General features: G+C 37.5%; 1 protein-coding gene across 1 annotated transcript in view; it reads right to left on the minus strand.

Annotated features, from left to right (window-relative positions):
- LOC107146070 (histone H2A.V) overlaps positions 1-11,975 on the minus strand; it is a 22,981-nt gene extending 11,006 nt beyond the window's left edge. The window contains exon 1 of the mRNA XM_015490098.2: positions 11,971-11,975. The gene's annotated coding sequence lies outside the window, so the exon portion shown is untranslated. The remainder of the gene's footprint in view (positions 1-11,970) is intronic.
- Between the last annotated feature and the right edge of the window lie 2,784 nt (positions 11,976-14,759).

A 14,759-nucleotide genomic window follows, 5' to 3' on the forward strand; every position in this document is an offset into this window, starting at 1 on the left:
ATCGCCGCCGCCGGTCGGGACAATAACCGGGGCCCGCCTCGCGCCACTGCGGCCAATGGCCGCCCACCTTGCTGGTTTGAACCCCGGCATCTGCCCAATAGTGAGCCTTTTTCTAACTAGAATCCCGCCCCCGGCACCTCCTCCCTAACGGCTGTTTGTTTTTGCACACGGCACGCGGAGGCGGGGCCTACAGCCCCAACACTGATGTTCCCTCCACCTCTCACCGCGCGCGGAGCCTGACGAACAGGAGGGCGAACCAATGAAAGCGAAGGAGAGCCAATGAAAACATCGCCCGCGAGCTAAGGAGGCTGGACACTGGGAACGACAGCGGAATTGATCAATACGGTGGCGTAATTTCTGGCGTCTGGACTTTCCCGCCCATTCTCAGTGTCGGTTCTGAGATTTGTTTGGGTAGGAATAAACTGTCGGGGGCCCTTCTTCAAGCGACTCTACTAAAGACTGAGGATTTCTTCGTCTCAGCCGGGACTCGCATCCCGCGGGCACTGAGATTCAAGGTTGCGCGACCCACACTTTGAACCGCTGTTTTGGCTGACTGAGCTCGATGTTCTCTTCAGGCGCCGATCCCTGACAGGGGCCCGCTAATCCTCTTTAATTTGCCTTGTTTTTCTTACGCATTAGGTTAAAGTTTTGAGGGAAATGCTGAATAGAGCACAAGAAAAATTCTAACGCAGAATTTACATCCCTCGGGAACTGTTGTGAAGATTTAAGAATGAATGTGAATGCATTTAACACTTAGCGCCCGAGCGATCTTTTTTCTCTGGTCCACAACCTGTTTGCAAAATTTTAAAAGGCCCATCATATCGTCTTCGTTATCACTCAGCCTGGACAATCTGAGCTTTTGAGGAGAGTAGGCTCCATTTCACAGTTGAAGAAATGAGCTTATACGAACATAGTCAGTTGTGTGGGCTAACACAATCAATAGATAACGAGGATACAGTCTTAGATGTTTTTTCTAATTCATTCCAACTTGCATTTAAACAGTTGCCCAGACAATGCTGGGTTCTAGGTGTTGGGGAGGATGGAGTTTCCATGTTTATGGTGGGATTTTCCTAGGCTGGCATTTCAGAAATTTATCACCAGGTAGGCAATACATGTGCCAAACTTTGAATTTTCTTTCTTCTGACAGGGACTGTAACTTTGGAGGCAGTCAGAAGAAGCAACTTGGGGGAAGTAAGTCTCTAAGGAAATGTAACTTAAAAAAAAGGAAAGGGTGAGCTTTTCGACAAGACTAGAAAATTAGGAAGATATTGACAAGAATAAGGAAGAGAGAAGGTTCAGGGAAATTGGAGGAGCAAGGTGCCTAGATTAATGGGACCCTGAAAGTAAGCAATAGCTAATTGTTCATTTCTGCCTCTCCTTTGTGTTTCTGGTCTTAGTGAATATCATTATCCATCTTTCTTGATAGATGGATAATGCTATTCACTAAGACCAGAATAACTCGTATGTTAACTTATAAACATATGAGTTATTTCTTGAACAAATCATTCGTGCCTACTGTTTGCAGACACTGTACTAGATACTGGAGATTCAGTAGTTAGACATGGTTCCTGCCTTCATGTTCCTCTACAGCAGGAGTTATATGTTTAAAATGTAAACATACAAATGTGTGAATTAAAATAAGTACTAAGTATACTGAAGGAAAAGAAGAGGGTACTATACTGCTAGAGAGAAATAAAGAATCTGGTTTTGATAGAATGGGCAGTGTTCCACCCATAAAAGAGCATATGTATAGGTCCCTGAAGTAACAAAGACTTGTTATCACAAAAAGTCTGAAAGAAGGCTAGTATCTGATGGTATAGCTTTTACCACATCTTTTTTCTGAATATCTAAAAATCTGGCTATTTTGGTTTGCCACACTCAATTTAGCCTTGCCATTTTTTTCCTGGATTATAGGAAAAGTCTGTTAATTAGCATCCTGTTCATTTTTCATACTTCATTACATCATCTGTTTTTTTCTTAAAATGCAAATCTTACTATCATTTTCATTTAACCTTATCAATTTCAAGACAAAATCCAAATCTTTAGCATGGTGTAGAAGGCTCTACATTTCTGGCTTATGTTCAACTTGTGTTTTGTCACTTCCCTCACTATACCCTAAATTTCATTTTGCTTTTGCCTGGGATTTTGCCCTTAGTTCAAACAATCCTCCATCTGAGCTTCCCTTTTAATCTCCTCAAGAGACATTGTTTTTCAGAATGCCTTCCCGTGGCATCCTAATTTGTACTAAATGTCCTTCTGTATGTCTGCAGTACCCATTGTATATTGCTGTCATCAATCTTTAGGTTTAATTGTAAAAGACTCAGTGAACAGAATTTTTTTTTAGGTCATTATTCTGTGCTTGGTATAGTACCTAGTACCCTATAAATGTCAATTGGCAAATAAGAGAAAAAATATATATATATTTTTTGGTAATGAGGATTGAATCCAGAGGCACTTAACCACTGAACCACAAGCCACTTTTTTATTGAGACAGGGTCTCAGTTGCTTATGGCCTCGCCAAGTTGGTTTGAACTTATGGTCCTCTTCCCTCAGCCTCCTAAACCACTGGGATTACAAGTATGCATCACTGCACCTGGTCCACATTATACTTCTTGAAATAATATTAATCAATTTTAATTTTTTTTGCTTTTCTCTTTAAAACTAGTCCATTTTTGAGTGGGTGAGATATTCACACATACAAAATCCACTAGGTATGAAAGGTACAGGGAAGCAACTCTTCCTGTCCCTGCCCTTAGCCTCCATTTCACCTTTGCAAAGGCAATAGTGTACCAGTATACTGTTTCCCCATTAATTAGTTAATTTTTATTGAAATGTATAATTATATTATTAATGGCATTCAGTGTGATATTTTTCATACATGTGTACAGCATGTGCTGATCAAACCCAACCTCCCCTATCCACCGTTCTTTACCCTCCTCCACACCATACACACATCTTTCCCACAGTATGCCCAGTGTTGTGATATAAATGTTGCAATTCTGCAAATGTTTCTGTTTTACCTTCTGCTTCCCTGTTAGGCTTTGCTAATAGGGAGTACTCAAGAAAAATGGCATTGGGAGATGCTCCTTCCTGTCTACTTTTGTTCCTCTGAGGGTCACAAGCAATAATACTTCTTTACTCTGGCAGTAGCAATTCCTTTGGTAGCAGTGGCTGGATTGGTTTTTCTAACTGGTGGACCTAGCCCCTTTATCCGCAACCCTCTCACCAGCATTAACCAACTCTTTCCTCAGAGGTTTGAGTTCCAGTTCTACAGTGCCTCATCTCTAAGATTTTTTTCTTTTTCCTTTTCTTTTCCTTTCCTTTCCTTTCCTTTCCTTTCCTTCCCTTCCTTCCTTCCTTCCTTCCTTCCTTCTTTCTTTCTAACTACTAGTCACCTACCTCCATAATACTTTAGAGTTCTCTTTTTACACTTCAATGCTTAATTTTATATTCAGTTAACAATACATTATATTAGTTCTCTGTTCAAAAAATTAGTTTTCTGAAACCTGAATGAACTTTTATATGATATGACACAGCATACTTTTTTGTTTGTTTTTAAAGTTTCTGATATATATATATATATATATATATATATATTTTTTTTTTTTTAATATTTTTTTAAAATGAGTGTAGGGGCTTAACTCTTTGAGGTACTGGGGAATGAACCCCCCAGGGGTTCTCAAGTGATAGGCAAGCACTGAACCACATCCCCAGCCCTTGTTATGTAAAATTTTTAACGAAAACAGAAGTAAAGCAAATACTAAAATAAACCTTAAGTACCCTTGCACAGCTATAAAAATCATCAACTCATGGATACTTTTGCTGTATTTGTATTCAAATCCCCATTTACCCCACCCCACTGGATTATGTTGAAATAAATCCAAAGTAAATGTTTTTATTTGAAAAAATGTTTTCTTATAAAAATCTTGGGTCATCTTGAATTTTTCAATGAGCCTACATTATCTACTTAATAAAACAAAAAGGAGCAAATTAAAGGCAAAACAAACAGAAGGTTTAAAAAAAGATTGAGGGGCTAGGATTGTGGCTCAGTGGTAGAGTGCTTGCCTAGCATGTGTGAGGGACTGTATTCAATTCTCAGCACCACATATACATAAAGGTCCATTGACAACTGAAAAAATATGGAAAAAAAGATTGAAAAGAATAAAGTAGAACAGCATATAGGAAAAAATAATATAAAAAAGACAGGCAAAAAGGTGGTTCATTGTGTTTCTGCAAAACTGACAGACTGTTCGCTAGACTGACCAGGATATGTCACATTCCTTAGCAAACTACTTGTTATCTGCAAAAGAAATGTAGGCCCAAAATAACATTGATAAAAGGAACTCAAGTTACCCTGAAGGGAGAGAATTTTGTGACCCTTTTCACAGACCAGATCCTGGAACTCAGAGAGATAAGGATAATTCTTACTAACTATAAATATAATCTATAATTCTTACTAATTATAAAATCTATATTCTTATAGATATGTTTTTGATATGTTTAAGAATCAAAAAGTTACACTCATACATTGCTTGTGGAACTGTGAATTGGTACAACCAATCTGGAAAGCAATGGGAAGATTCCTCAGAAAACTTGGAATGGAACCACCATTTGACCCCAGCTATACCACTCCTCAGTCTATACCCAAAGAAGTTTAAATTAGTATACTATAGTGACATAGCCACACCAATGTTTATAGCAGCTGAATTCACAATAGCTAAACTGGAACTAACATAGATGTTCATCAATAGATAGTTGGATAAAGAAACTGTGGTATACATATACAATAGAATATTACTCAGCATTAAAAAAGAGTAAAATTATGGCATTTGCAGATAAATGGAGTTGGAGAATATTATGCTAAGCAAAGTAAGCCAATCCCAAAAAACTAAAGGACATATGTTTTCTCTGATTAGTGGATGCTGATCTATGATGGGCGGGGCATGGGAAGAATGAAGGAACTTTGGATTGGGCAAAGAGGAGGGTGGGGAGGGGTTATGAAGGTAGGAAAGATGGTGGAATGAAATGGACATCCTTACCCTAGGAACATGTATGGTTGCACAAATGGTGCATCTCTACACCATGTACAACCAGAGAATTGAAATGTTTGTGCTCCATTTGTGTATGATGAATTGAAATGCATTCTGCTGTCATTTACAACTAAATAGAACAAATTTTTTAAAAATCCAATTAGAGCCAGGCATGATGGTGCACACCTATAATCCCAGCAGCTCAGGAGGCTGAAGAAGGAGATCATGAGTTCAAAGCTAGCCTCGGCAACTCAGTGCTTAGCAACTCAGTGAGACTGTGTTTCTAAATAAAATGCAAAATAGGGCTTGGAATGTGGCTCAGTGGTCAAGTGCCCCTGTGTTCAATCTCTGGTGCCAAAAAAAAAAAAAAAAAAAAAAGCAATTAGAACTGGTCTGCATAGGCCAAAGTGACCTAGAGTTGTTATGGCAGTGGGGATTTAAAAGTCTGATGTCATCCTTCTGTCAGTCAAAAATCAAGAGCTGAACTTGGATGGGGCTCTCTGGAAATTTCTCTGGGATCCCCCAATAAAATTAGTGTAGGAGAGAAATACTGTCCCTCTCTTCTGAGAGGATCCACTCTCTCCCTTGAGAGCATCCCCCTTTCCCTTCGGTAATCTCAGTTCTCTCTCCCCCCATTTAAATCCTAATTTGTTCACTCTACCTTTTGTTATTTTTTAAAATTTTATTTATTTATTTTACATGAGCTCTCTTATTATTGTTGTTGTTGTTTTTTGCATTACAATTCTTAATATACCTTTATTGTCTGAGGATTTTATTCTTCAAATTTGAAGAATCCAAAAGGAAGTTGGTGAGGCCTGTGATGAACCCAGCCTAATTCCATTTTAAGATTGGGAGCCATCTCATCACAAAGTCATGAAAAGTTAATTTCTGTTTTACTATAAATTACTGAGATTTCCAAGCTTGTTTGGAATTCCTGCCCATTCTCTGAACTCACCCATGCCTGGGTCTCCTTGACCAGATAACAATCCTCTCTCTCTAAAACCTTAGTGGTGCCTCATAAATCCTGGCTCCCCCTGACCAGATAACAACCCTCTCTGAAACCTCAGCGGCACCTCATAAGTTCTGATGTTGGGATCTGAATTTACTCCCTATCTTAAAATATCATCCATGTAGATCATTAACCTGCTATCTACCTTTGTATTATGTTTAATCAAAATCCTGTTAGCTGTAAGTTCTCCCCTCCTCCTTTGCAACTCTTTGTGCTATAAAACCTTTTTCCTGGAGAGCTGAGGGTCTCTTCTCTGGCCCAGGTTTCAGGTGAGACAGTCACTGGCCAGCTTTTGTGTACACAATACAAGCTGGCTTTAATTTGATTTAAAATTGGAGTCAGTGGTCTTTTCTTGCATCGTGGTTCAAAAGCCTACAACATGCACAAACCCCATCTGTCAGCAGAAGGAGGGAATCTAGTTTCATCTCAAAACTCTGGTGTTATTCCCCTGCCCTTTTTTGGAGACAGGATCTTGCTAGGTTGCTTATGCTGGCCATGAATTCTTGGACTTAAGCAATCCTCCTGCCTCAGCCTACTGAGTAGCTGGAACTACAGGTGTGCACCACCATTCTCAACTTCTTCTCTTCCTTTCTCTTTTCTTTCCACTTCCTCTTCCATGAAAATAGATTGCCCAGAAATTAATCTACATTTAACAATAAAATATTTAGGGTGATGAGATTATTTGTACATTTAGAAATACTTTTTTAATATATTCTATGTTGGCTTCTTAGACTATATGTCAGCCTTATAATCAGAAAAGACGATATTTTAAAATAATATTTCAGCTCTCTGATCACATGGTCAGCTGTCAAGTTGTGCCATGTTTTCTTGATAGCTGGAACAATTGGTCTTAGTTAAAGAGTCAAATCATTACCAGCAGAAAGACATTTCTTGGAAGTTTAATTTGGACCTCCCTCATTCCTTAGAAAGTGGAATTTTTGGTTTTGTAAACTTTGGTACCTTCCCTAGTAGGGTTTTCTGCACTGATTTTGCCTTTTTTCTGTTTTTAAATAAAAACAGTTTGAGGGAGGTTAAAGTCAATGGAAAAACTGAAAATCTTGGGAATGTTGTACATGTTGAACGTTTCAAGAATAGAATCACAGCTGTTTCTGTGAAATTGTTCTTTAAGAGGTATTTGAAATATCTTACCAAGAAATACCTTAAGAAGAAGAATCTTCATGATTGGCTTCATGTATTGAATCTGACAAGGAAACTTATGAACTTCATCCACTTCCAGATTAGTCAAGATGAAGATGGATCAGAGTCTGAGGACCAGCAGGGTCTCCCATTTTAAGGCTTTGATTTTTAATAAAACAAATGAAGTATACATGAGAAATAAATACCTATAAGTGGGCTTTATTAGTGAATAAAAAATTGTTCTAAAAATATTTCACTGGGTGGGTGGCTTGTACCTATAGTCCCAGTACCTTAGGGGAGGCTAAGGAATGGTCACTTGAGCCCAGGAGTTCAAGACAAGCATGGGTAACATGAAGATTCCATCTATAATACATAAATAAACAAATAAAATAATATTTCAATTTTACAAGTGGGAGAAAATATAGAATCAATATGAAAATGGAATGAATGACCAAGTTTTTTGAACAATTTAAACTCATTATCCTTTTAATTTGAATATTTGCTATGTGCTAGACATTGTGTTGAGTACTTTTGATACATGCTATTTATTTAGTTATTTATATTTATTATTTTTGCAGTGCTAGGGATTGAACCCAGGGCCTCCCACATGTTAGGCAAGCACTCTACAACTGAATTACATCTCCAGTACTTTGTTCTATATCTGTTTTTAATCCTTAAGACAAAATAGGTAGAGTAGACTCTATTATTTTATTTAAAAATGAGAAAACAGGTTTAGAAAAGTTATGTGGGGCAGGCACGGTGGCACACACCTGTAATCCCAGCAGCTCAGGAGGCTGAGGCAGGAGGATTACAAGTTCAAAGCCAGCCTCAACAAAATTGAGGGGCTAAACAATTCAGTAACACCCTGTCTCTAAATAAAATACAAAATAGGGCTGGGGATGTGGCTCAGTGGTTGAGTGCCCCTGTGTTCAATCCCGGATACCAAAAAGAAGTAATGTGAATTATTTCAAGTTACATGGTTGATAAGAGACAGACATGGGGATTTTTTTCAAACTTTATTTGTTCTAATTAGTTATACATAATAGTAGAATGCATTTGACTCATCATACATATCAGAGTACAACTTCTCACTCTTCTGGTTGTACCCAATGTAGAATCACACTGATTATGCAATCATATATGCACATAAGGTAATAATGTACAATCTATTCTACTATCTTTCTACCCCCATATCCTCTCCCCTCCCTTCATTCCCTTCTGTCTAACCCCAAATACATCTATTCTTCCCTAGCCCCCACTCACTTATTGTGAATTAGCATCCCCATATCAGAGAAAACATTCGGCCTTTGGTTTTTTGGGGATTGGCTTATTTCACTTAGCATGATATTCTCCAGTTCTATCATTTACCTGCAAATGCCATAATTTCATTCTTCCTGAAGGCTGAATAATATTCCATTGTGTATATACACCACATTTTCTTTATCCATTCATCTGTTGAAGGGCATCTAGGTTGGTTCCATAGTTTGGCTATTGTGAATTGAGCTGCTATAAACATTGATGTGGCTGTCTCACTGTAGTATGCTGATTTTAAGTTCTTTGGGTATAAACTGAGGAGTAGGATAGCTGGGTCAAATGGTAGTTCCATTCCAAGTTTTCTGAGGAATCTCCATACTGCTTTCCATAATGGTTGTACCAATCTGTAGTCCCAACAGCAATGTATGAGTGTACCTTTTCCCCGACATTCTCACCAGCATTTATCGTTGCTTGTTTTCTTGATAATTGCCATTCAGATTAGAGTGCTCTGCACCTAATAGAAGAAAAAGTAGGCCCAAATCTTCACCATGTCAGCTTAGGAAGTGACTTCCTTAACAAGACTACTAAAGTGCAAGAAGTAAAATCAAGAATCAATAAATGGGATGGTTTCAAACTAAAAAGCTTCTTCTCAGCAAAGGAAACAATAATGTGAAGAGAGCCTACAGAATAGAAGAAAATCTTTACCACATACACCTCAGATAGAGCATTAATCTCCCAGACATATAAAGAACTCAAAAAACTTAACTCCAATAAAACAAATAACCCAGTAAATAAATGGGCTAAGGAACTGAACAGACAGTTCTCAGAAGAAGAAATACAATCAACAAACAAATATATGAAAAAATGTTCAACATCTCTAGCAATTAGAGAAATGCAAATCAAAACTAAGGTTTCATCTTTCTCCAGTCAGAACTGGTACTGTAAGGTCCATTTGGTTTTCACCTCCTGCACTGAAAACTACATTTAAATATGCTTTGTACACATGAACTTCCAAATCTGGTAAATATTTTGTGCTCTAATACTTTTAAACATCTAGTTATCATGTCATACCATTTTATATTATAATTTATTCACAATAAAATGTTATTTCCTAGGCTAAGGGTGTAGTTCAGCAGTAGAGAGCTTTTGTAGTATCACAAGGCCCTAGTTTTGATTCCCAGCACCAAAAAAAGTTTTGGAAGTGATTGAATAAATAATTTTTGTGTATCCATGCTTTGGAACCTTGACTGTTAAAACGAGTATGCTCAAATTACGTATACTGTAAGATCTCCAAGATAAACTGTTCAGTGGGGGGAAAAAGATTGCAGGATAATACATACACTATAATTCAATTTATATTTAAATAGATAAACTCCAGATGGCAGATATAAATGTATCTCTGTGAATGCACAGAAAAAGGATTTATAGGCTTTGCATCAGGCTGCTGACAATGATTACCTTGGAGTAAAGTTGTGGAAGTGAAGATGATGTATACATTATGTTTTTGTTTTGTTTGTAGTGCTGGGTCTTAAAACACCAGGGCCTCATGTCTATGTCACATTCTGCCTTGTGTTATTGTCTGAATATTTTATAGTAAGTGTATATATGTAAAATTTGTGTTCAAAGTATAAGATACTTAAAATAGGGTTTACTGGATAGTCTGGCCACTTATTGAATGTAGAACAAAGTTGTGGTTCAGTGGTAGAGCACTTGCCTAGCATGTATAAGGCACTGGGTTCAATCCTCAGCACCACATATAAATAAATGAATAAAATAAAGGTCCATCAACATCTAAAAATATATAAAAACAGCAACAAAAAAAACTACCACTAGGGAATCTGGCAATATATCATAATTTACAAATTTATTTATTTATTTATTGGTACTGGAGATTGAACCTCAGAGCCTTGAGGATGTAAAGCAAGTGCTCTACCACTGAGCTACATTCCAAGCCATTTTATTGTACATTTTTGGAGACAGAGTCTTGAACAAGCTGGCCTTGAACTTGTGATTTTCCTGCCTCAGCCTCCCAAGTAGCTGGGATTATAGGTACAGGCCACCGCACCTGGCAAGTCAAGGCATTTACTTTTTGATTCTGAAGATCCTTTGTGAATCTAACGTAGAGCTACACTTTCTTTCATTTGAAGAGATATGCAGTATATACAAACAAAAGTGTAAAAAAGAACTGAAGTTGTGGCTTAGTGGTACTTTGTAGGAATCAAGTTGTGACTGTTGAAAGTAATACTTGAAAACTTTTCAAGTATTACTTTCAACAGTCACAACTCACCAAAGGTTTCAAAAACTGAACTTCCTTATATTTCAATTCATTGAATGTATGGATGAAACATTTACAACTGATTTTAAATAAAATACAACAAAGTCAGCATGGTGGCACACACCTGTCATCCCAGCAATTTGGGAAGCTGAGGCAGGAGGATCACAAATTCAAAGCCAGCCTCAGCAACTTAGCAAGGCCCTGTGCAACTCAGCAAGACCCTGTCTCTAATAAAATACATTTTTAAAAATGGCTGGGGGACTGGGGCTGTAGCTCAGTGGAAGAGAACTTGCTTAGCATGTATGAGGCACTGTGTTCCATCCTTAGCACCATATATAAATAAAATAAAGGCATTCTGTCCATCTACAACTACAAAAAAATATTTTAAAAAGCTGGGGATGTGACTCAGTGGTTAAGCGCCCCCAGGTTCAATTCCTAGTACAAACAACAACAACAACAACAACAACAACAAAACCCCACATCTATACAGAACAGGTTAATTTTCAAAGGCTCAAGTATTTCTAAAATAGAATAATGATGGTCAGCAAAGAGAGAAAACTGAGTTGCCATGTGGAGGCACTTTTTAGGTTCAATATTTACTTTATCACAGTAATTTTGCTTTTCTTGCTCCCTGTGGTGCTAATTAAAATGAGGGTCTCATGCATGCCAGGAAAGCACTCTATAACTGAACTACACTCCCAGCCCACAACACGTTTGCATTTTAGCTACTCTAAAGCTTACTAATATTCAATACCTATACCTTCTATTTTAGTTGATATATCATAGCTTCCCCAGATACCATTATGAATTATGTGTACACTATATCCATTTTATTTATTTATTTGTTTATTTATTTATTTATTTATTTATTGTGGTGCTGAGGATCAAACCCAGGGCCTCATGCATGCTAGGCAAACACTCTACCACTGAGCCACATCCCCAGCTCCTGAAGTACATTTATCCTCTGTTTTAGCTTTTTCACTGCTGTGATTAAAGAACCCAACAAGAACAACCAGGAAGAAAACTTTATTTGAGGGCTCATGGTTTTAGAGGTCTCAGTCCATGGATAGCTGGCTCCAATCCTCAGGGCTCTCAGGTGAGGCAGAACATCATGGTGGAAGAGTGTGGTGGAAGGGAGGAAGGAAAGCAGCTCACAAGATGATCAGGAAGGGGGGAGAGAGAGAGAGAGATCTCCACTTGCTAGGTACACATATATACCCCAAAGCCACTCCCCCAATACTCCACCTCCTCCAGCTACACCCTACCTGCCTTCAATGACTGATTAATCCTATCAGGTGATTATTTCACTGATTGGGCTAAGACCCTTCAACCCAATCATTTCTTCTTTGAACCTTCTTGCATTGTCTCACACATGAGCTTTTGGGGGATACCTTACATCCAAACCATAACATTCTCTATAGATTTTTAAATTAAGTATAATTTGTACCACAATACTATCAATGTTAAATTGGTACTAGCAACAAAAGGAATTTTATCTTAATTGTTGAACTTTTTAACTAATTCTTACCTCTTCTACTACTAAGGATTGAACCCAGGGGCACACTACCACTGAGCTACATTCCAGCCCTTTTTAAAAATGTATATATATATTTTTGAGACAGGGTCTGACTAAGTTGCTGAGGCTGGCCTGAAATTTGCAATTCTCCTGCTTCAGCCTCCTGACTCACTTGGGATTACAGGCAGGTGCCACCTCATCTAGCCAACTAACTTCACAATAACATTCAAATAATATCAGGTTGTTTCACCTTCAACATTTGATTATGAGAACTGAGTAAAAATTTTGAACTTCACCAGAATTAATGAAATCGATTTTTTTAATTAAGAAAACCAAGAAGATTGGAATCACATATCTGGAAATTCTTTTGTCAAAGTAGACTACATATTAATAGCCATTACTTTATTTGTTGTATAGGCATAAGAAAAATGAGTGAAATTGCCCAGTGTGGTAGAACATCCCTGTAATTCAGCAGCTTAGGAGGCTGAGGCAGGAGAATTTCAAGTTCATAAGACAGCCTCAGCAATTTAGTTAGGTCCTAAGAAACTTGGCAAGACCCTGTCTCAAAATAAAATATAAAAGGGGCTGTGGCTGTGTCTCAGTGGTAGAGAGCTTGCCTCGCATATGTGAAGCACTGGGTTCGATCCTCAGCACCACATAAAAATAAATAAATATGTCCAGCTACAACTGAAAAAAAAATATTAAAAAAAACAAATAAATAAAAAAGGGCTGGGGATGTGGCTCAGTGGTTAAGTTCCCTTGGGTTCAATCCCCTGTATGGAACGAAAAAAGAAAATGAGTGAATTAATTTTAAAAAGTAGTTAATTTAAGTGAGAATTCTTGCTTCACAGAGTGATTCATAAATGTACCTTCTAAATGATTTAAATCATTGTTTCTGAGCAAAGTTTTTAAAAATAATCACTAATTTTTGAAGTAGATACTCATACTTCTGCAGCAGATTTGTGTCTGCTGGTTTTCCTGTGGTTGTTGATAAGGTACAAATGATTTGTGTCTACAAATATTTTGTGCAAGTTACACATAGTAACAGAAATTCAGTATTCACTCAGTTTTTTTTTTAACTGGGAATTGAACCTAGGGGTGCTTAACCACTGAGCCACATCCTCAACCCTTTTTAATATTTTATTTAGAGCCAGGGTCTCACTAAGTTGCTTAGGGCCTTGCTAAATTGCTGAGGCTGGCACTGAACTCTCAATCCTCCTACCTCAATCCTCTGAGCTACTGGGATTACAGGCATGCACTACTGTGCCCAGCCACACTCAGTTTTTATTAGATAAATATTTTTTTTTAAACTCAGAGTTACCAAAAGGGTTTACTGCAAAATCAAAAAGTATTATCATATAACAAATAGCTACAGATATCTACCACATAATAAATGATAAAAATCACTGTAGTTAGTACATTTAGAGTTCTCTCTACATAGTTCATACATTGATCCCAGACAACACCTCAACATTTCTCCAATCACCATCAATACAGAAGGAATCAGGTGTCCTCAGACACCCCAGGTGCACTTTGTTCTATCAGCAAGTGCCTTCCATGCTGACTTGAGAGGGAAGTTTGAAAAATGTCTGTCACAGATAGGTTATTGCTGGTCTTTTTTCAAATTTAACCAGATATTCAAATGAGAACTCTGTTCATTAAATACAATAAAAGAGCATGACAAACTAAGAATACAAAGCAGACATCCATGTTTATTTTAATAAAAGGAAAATCTCATTACTTTGTAAATAGTGAAAAACCTGGAGCTGGGGTAGAGTACTTGCCTGGCATGCATAAGGACCTGGGTTTGATCCCCAACAATAAAGTAAACTGGAACAAATGCTAAATAGATGGGATACTAAGCCAACAGTCAAAACAGGACTGTCCAGGACAAATGCTACTCTTAGAGTTAAGGACAGGATAGCAAGATGGGATGAAGACCTCTTGATTTCCTTTTTATATTATTTCAATTTTGAACCATGTAAATGTATTGTCTATTTTAAAAGATGGACCACAAAAAGCAAGATGTAGAACAGTGTACAGAATACCAACATCTCTGGGCATATGTTTATTTTTTAAAAAAAGGGCTACTTGCCTATAATTATTCATTTTCAAATGTTTTTATTAGTACTTAATTATACATAATAGTGGAATTCATTGTGTCATATTCATACATGCACAGAACATAATTTACTCCATTACTTTTCCCTTATCTCCTTTCCTCTATCTCCCTGATCCCCTTTGTCTACTCCACTGATCTCCCTTCAATTTATCTGATTTTTATTGACACTATTTATAATTCTTCCTTCCTTCCTTTGTTTTCCTTTTTTTTTTGTGTGTGTGTGTGTGTGTGCTAGGGATTGAATTCAGGGGTGCTTTACCACTGAGCTACATCCCCAGTCCTTTTTATTTTTTTTATACCTTTATTTTATTTATTTATATGTGGTACTGAATGTTGAACCCAGCGCCTTGCACGTGCTAGGCGAGCGCCCTGCTGAGCCACAGCCAGCCCCTTATTTTTTATTTTGAGACAGGCTG

This window comes from Marmota marmota, unplaced genomic scaffold (genome assembly GCF_001458135.2).
Source record: "Marmota marmota marmota unplaced genomic scaffold, marMar, whole genome shotgun sequence".
In the NCBI taxonomy this organism is placed as follows: domain Eukaryota; kingdom Metazoa; phylum Chordata; class Mammalia; order Rodentia; family Sciuridae; genus Marmota; species Marmota marmota.